Source organism: Primulina eburnea, chromosome 14 (genome assembly GCF_022965805.1).
Source record: "Primulina eburnea isolate SZY01 chromosome 14, ASM2296580v1, whole genome shotgun sequence".
NCBI classification, from domain to species: Eukaryota; Viridiplantae; Streptophyta; class Magnoliopsida; order Lamiales; family Gesneriaceae; genus Primulina; species Primulina eburnea.
Window position 1 is genome coordinate 27194372 of NC_133114.1, and position 5833 is coordinate 27200204.

At 37.4% G+C, this 5833-nt stretch overlaps 1 long non-coding RNA gene across 1 annotated transcript; it reads right to left on the reverse strand.

Annotated features, from left to right (window-relative positions):
* Nucleotides 1-397: 397 nt before the first annotated feature.
* Nucleotides 398-2215, reverse strand: LOC140812638 (uncharacterized). The gene is made up of 2 exons (XR_012113708.1): nucleotides 875-2215; nucleotides 398-690 (listed from the first exon to the last, which is right to left on the reverse strand). It is a non-coding gene; the product is annotated as an uncharacterized lncRNA (long non-coding RNA).
* Between the last annotated feature and the right edge of the window lie 3618 nt (nucleotides 2216-5833).

Sequence of the window (5833 nt, forward strand, 5' to 3'; positions counted from 1 at the left end):
TCTAGATGACAATATGACATTATATTGTATGAAGCTTTTTTATATTTAAACATTATTTAATTACACAATTTAATTCTTACATAGAAAATGATGACTATTTGTGATTATATTGCACAATTATATATGATTATCTATAAAAAAAAATTATTTAAAAAAATTCAACCGTCTAGGCGACCTAGGCGGTAGGGTGTCACCGACCGACCGCCCCGCCACCGCCTCCCGACATTTACGACATTGCTCGAGATTGAGAAGAATCGTGTAAAATAGCCCATGTAAACTACTTGTTCCACAACCTTTGACTGTAACAATTCCACCAGTAACAGCAGCACCAGCCAAGAAGTAACTAGCGCTTGAGGCACTACCTTCAACATACACGTTTCCTGGAGACCTAATCACCTAACGAATAATCATCCTTTATATTTCACAAAAAGAAGTTTCCTTAAACTTTTAAAAACATTAGTATAGAGGGACGGACTTGTACATTTGGCCTCCTCGAACCAAAAATCAGGCCCAGTCATCACTGTGCTCTACAGAGACACCGAACCTTTCCATCAACTTAAGGGTCATCTCCATGTAAAGAACAAAAAATAGTTTGTCGATGATTTCATTTTGCACATCGCCTAGAGCCAATGGAGCTGCCATGAGTAGAGCAGTTAAGTATTGTCTACTGATTGATCCAGAGAGCTTCACCTGCCCAAAGAAAGATTGAAAAAAGGAAGGCGAATAGTCAATAGACGAAATCTAGAATTAGATTTACTCTGGAGTGTTTGCAATCACTAAAAAAAGTTATTATTGGATTTTGTCTTGAAAAAACCACTTTTGAGTGTTTCTTAAGCGCAATCATATGTTAACTTCTGCTTAATGGAATAGAAACCAAAAGCTGGTGAAATTCTGACTCTGTTTCTACGAAGATGACTTTGGTAAAAAGTTGGCATTATAATCATTTATTTATCAAACACTATCCACTTATTATTTCAGTTTTTCAAATTTTTTTCCCAATCAATAACTATTGATTTTTCCTCATTTTTATATAATCTATAAATTTAATCACTTATTTAAAAACAGAAGTTATTGCAAACACTCCACAAGACTATGAATTATGATACATATTTAATCCAGTGTTCTGTCTCAATGCATCCTCCTCCAGTTATGTTTCATCTAACTAAAATGCAATAACAAATAAATGATAAACTCTTGCGAAGGAACCATAGAGAAGCTAAAAGCAAAGCTGGAAACACATGATCGATGAGCTTGTGTACTAATATCACAAGAGTAGATTACATCTTATAAAACGGTGCCCACAAATCCAATCTCAGCAACTACCTTGTGTTTTTCTCTGCTAAATGAGTGATAATATAATCACAAACTGGAAAAGCTTTGGTTGACAGAGCTCGGCAACAAAAAAAAAAAAAAAGAATCCCACTGATATGTACTTTTGAACTGAAGAAAATAATATCAGACTTCCTCTTTCTTCCATTCAAAGTTGATTAAACATTTAAATGTTAATTTCATTCATGTACAATATATCTTGTTCTTTCTTTATTTGCATTACCAAGAAAGTTTTTGATATTTTGAATTATAAGGTGATTAAATTCCATTTTCATGGAGGTTTCTTGAAAACAAAATACTATATAAAACATGATACCTGCAAGTAGTTAGAGTTATCTTAACATGATGTTGTATGGAATTTATGCCATAAGAGTTGTGTAAATGAAAGAAAGAAGGCCTCGCCTTTCCTCCAGGATGACCAGCCTTTGCGACAACAAGAATCGGGGGGCAGTTTGTTCCAAGGAAGCAATCAACTTCCGCACCAAGCTGTTTAAGCCCTGTCACCAGATCGCCGATTGGCCTCTCTCTCATACGAGGAACCCCATCAAGTACGAAGCTGAAAATATTTTTTAAAAAAAACAGTGATGTAATATCCAGATTCTCTGGGCGAGCCAATCGATCGAATGGAAGTTCAAGCACTCCCTCTCTTAACTTTATATATCGGACACCCTAGAGGCTAGAACCAAGATTTTCAAGATCAACTTTAAAAGGTGTCTATGTGCTTCACATTGTAGAGGATAAAAACATTTATCTGTTTTAAAAAAACTGACAACCTGCAAGACTACTTTAGTGTGTGTCAGAGTATCAACAAAAAATTATGTGAATGAATATCAGTGTCTAATACTAGTGTCGGTAGATATAGCATGTTAGGTAAAATAAATCATGACAAATCACAACAGAGATCACATGATGATATTGACGTTGACGTTATTTAACAATCACATAATCATAAACAATGAGTCTCGTAGCACAAATATTTTCAAAACCATTCTATATGATAAATCATATAAATGTCTTTACAATATAGTTAAAATTAAAATGAAATGTGGAAGAGTAAACCTTGAAAACATAAATAAAAATGAAATAACTAGACTGATCTTGATTTAAGTGATTTTTTCACCATCCCAAAAAATATCATTGTTTCTCTTTCTCAATTCGTTCCTCATTTTTCCTTGTGATAGAAATGTAAGATGATGCACATGGGCTGTCCCGATTAGGCTTAAGTACCCTCACGGTTATCTCATTACTCATAAAACTTCTCCAGCCCAGGCACTGGAGCTTTTACCTTCCCAAGATTAGAACCCAAGACCTCCTGGACTTATATAGATCTTGGATACCAGTTGAGTTATTTCAAGGTAACAAGAAAACTACAATCGAAATCAATGGACTTGAAATCCTTCCATCAAAGCGAAAACTTAGAGAATTTCTAATTAAAATTGGAAATCTTTAATTGTGAAGAGATGTGTGTTAAAGCATGAAACTTATGCGGAAGAGAGGGAAAAACTCCATTGCCGAACTCCAGAAGGAAGAAAATTGTATATCGTAAAAAGAGGGAAAATGATTAACCAACTAAAAATATCAGTTTTACAAGTATTTATACTATTTTCAAAGAAGCAAAAACGTATTTGTCTAAAACGTGTTTACACATTTCCTTTTAACTCTCAACACTCCCCTTCAAGATTGGTGTAGGTTTAATACACCAATCTTGGACAGCAAATAAGAGTGTTGCTCCCGACTCAAACCCTTCGTAAAGATGTCAGCAAGCTGTTCGGTGGTAGGAATGTACTCAGTCTTGACCACACCGTTCTTGATCTTTTCCCTAATCAAATGACAATCTATTTCTATATGTTTGGTGCGTTCATGATATAGCGGATTCGCCGCAATGTGTAGAGCCGCTTGATTATCACAATACAAAGTTGGTGTTGTGTGCAATGTTACTCCCATGTCTGTCAGTAAACCGAGTATCCAAGTCACTTCACACGTGGTGCTCGCCATAGCTCGATACTCCGCTTCAGCGGACGATCGTGACACTGTATTTTGTTTCTTAGATTTCCAGGAGATTAAAGAATCTCCAAGCTTGACACAATACCCTGTAACTGAACGACGTGTCATTGGACACGCTGCCCAATCAGAATCACAATAAGCATGCAATGAGAAAGTGTTATTGGCTGTCAGCATGATGCCTAAACCAGGGGCAGACTTTAGATAGCGTAGCACACGTAGAGCGGCATCCATATGTGACTTCTTTGGTGCATGCATAAACTGACTAAGCACTTGTACAGCATAACAAATGTCAGGTCTTGTAATGGTAAGGTAAATGAGCCTCCCAACCAATCTTTTATAAGCATTAGGATCGGACAGTAAGCCATCATCAGAATTACTGGCAGAGGTTTGCTGATTGAACTCGTCCAAAGCATAACTTGTGAGCTTTTGATGCTGTGCAACAGGGGTGTCACAAGTTTTAGCACCCATCAAACCAGAATCAGCTAATAACTCTAACACATACTTGCGTTGGTTTAGATAAATCCCCTCCTTAGACCGAGCCACTTCAATGCCAAGGAAATAACGTAAATACCCAAGATCTTTAATATGAATATGAGAATGCAAAAACATCTTGAGATCAGAAATAGCTTTCTCATCACTTCCAGTCACTACAATGTCATCCACATATACCAATAATAATGTGATATGCAAAGAGGTATGCTTGGTGAAAAGCGAATGATCATGGGGTGACTGTGTAAAACCTGCCAATTTCATGACACTAGCAAATTTAGTGTTCCATTGGCGTGATGCCTGTTTGAGGCCATAAAGTGATTTGAGAAGTCGATAAACACGCTGCTCCCCTTGACGAGAATGACCAGGTGGCATTTGCATATATACCTCTTCATCCAAATCACCTTGAAGGAATGCATTAGTCACATCCATTTGATAAAGAGGCCAATGCCTCGCAGCCGCAAGGCCGATCAAACATCTTAAAGTAACAATCTTAGCGGTAGGAGAAAAGGTGTCATGATAATCAACTCCTTCTTGTTGTGTGTAGCCTTTGGCTACAAGGCGAGCCTTAAAACGATCAACTGTTCCATCGGGGTGTCGTTTAATCTTATAAACCCACCGACAACCAATAGACCTCTTACCAATCGGCAAGTGAACTAATTCCCAAGTATTATTTGATTCCAATGCCGCTAATTCTAAATCCATAGCTGCCTTCCACCTTGGGTCTAAGACAGCCTCATGGTAAGAATGATGTTCTCTGTCAGCAGAAATACATGCTAGAAAAGATTGATAAGGTCTAGAAAATTTTGTATAAGTGAGATACTGAGTGAGGGGATATTTGGAAGTATCCAAATTACTATGGGATAATGTAGGACAAGAGTAATCTTTGGTCCAAACAGGAGGCATAGAGACACGTAATGATCGTTTCTGAGGCTGGGAAACTGGAGGAATCGCATGAATAACAGAATGTTGAGGCAGAGGATCAACAATATCAGAGGTAACAAGGGGTATATCTTCGACAAAATCTGGTTGAGGTGAAGATAATTGAGAAGGATTATGTGGAGGAAAAATGGGCAAAAGCGGATCAGGAGTGGCGAAGGGAAAGACATCCTCATGGAATATTACATCTCGTGACACAAAAAACTTCCTAGAATCCAAACGCATGACCTTGTATCCTTTTTGTGTGCTGGAATAACCCAAGAAAACACAAGGACTCGCTCGAGCAGAGAATTTATCCTTAAGGATCAATGAAGTTGCATAGCATAAACACCCAAAGACACGGAGATGCTCAAAGGTTGGAGATTTATTGAACAACATTTCGTATGGTGTCTTATTTTTGACTAACGGACTAGGAGTACGATTAATGAGATAACAAGAGGTTAAGACACAATCTCCCCAGAATTGTAATGGTAATGAGGACTGAAACCGGAGGGCTCGAGCGATATTGAGTATGTGCCTATGTTTTCGTTCAACAACTCCGTTTTGTTGTGGAGTGTAAGTGAAAGAACTTTGATGTATTATACCCAAAGAATTGAACAATGAAGTGTATGCACTGTTGAAGAAATCGCTTGCATTATCAGTTCTAATGATTTTCACAAGGGCAGAAAATTGGGTATGAACCATTTGGAAAAATTTTTTAAGGAGCTGCAGTACCTCATCCTTAAAACGCATAAGATAAACCCATGTTGCTTTGGAAAAATCATCCACTATTGTGAGAAAGTATTTCTCACCATTGTGTGTGGGGGTATGGAAAGGACCCCAAACATCAACATGTATTAAGGCAAAACAGCAAGAAGAATTCGACGAGCTTTTGGAAGGAAACTTAATTCTGGTTTGCTTAGACATGGGACAAACAGAACAGTGAGGTAAAGTCATAGAATTTGGTATAAAGGGAAGCATTTGCATTCGAGATACATACATGTGTCCCAAACGTTTGTGCCAAACAAAATGATCATTAGACACCTTAACCACAGAGTGTATTTGACCAACAGTGTTATTACAAATGGAATTA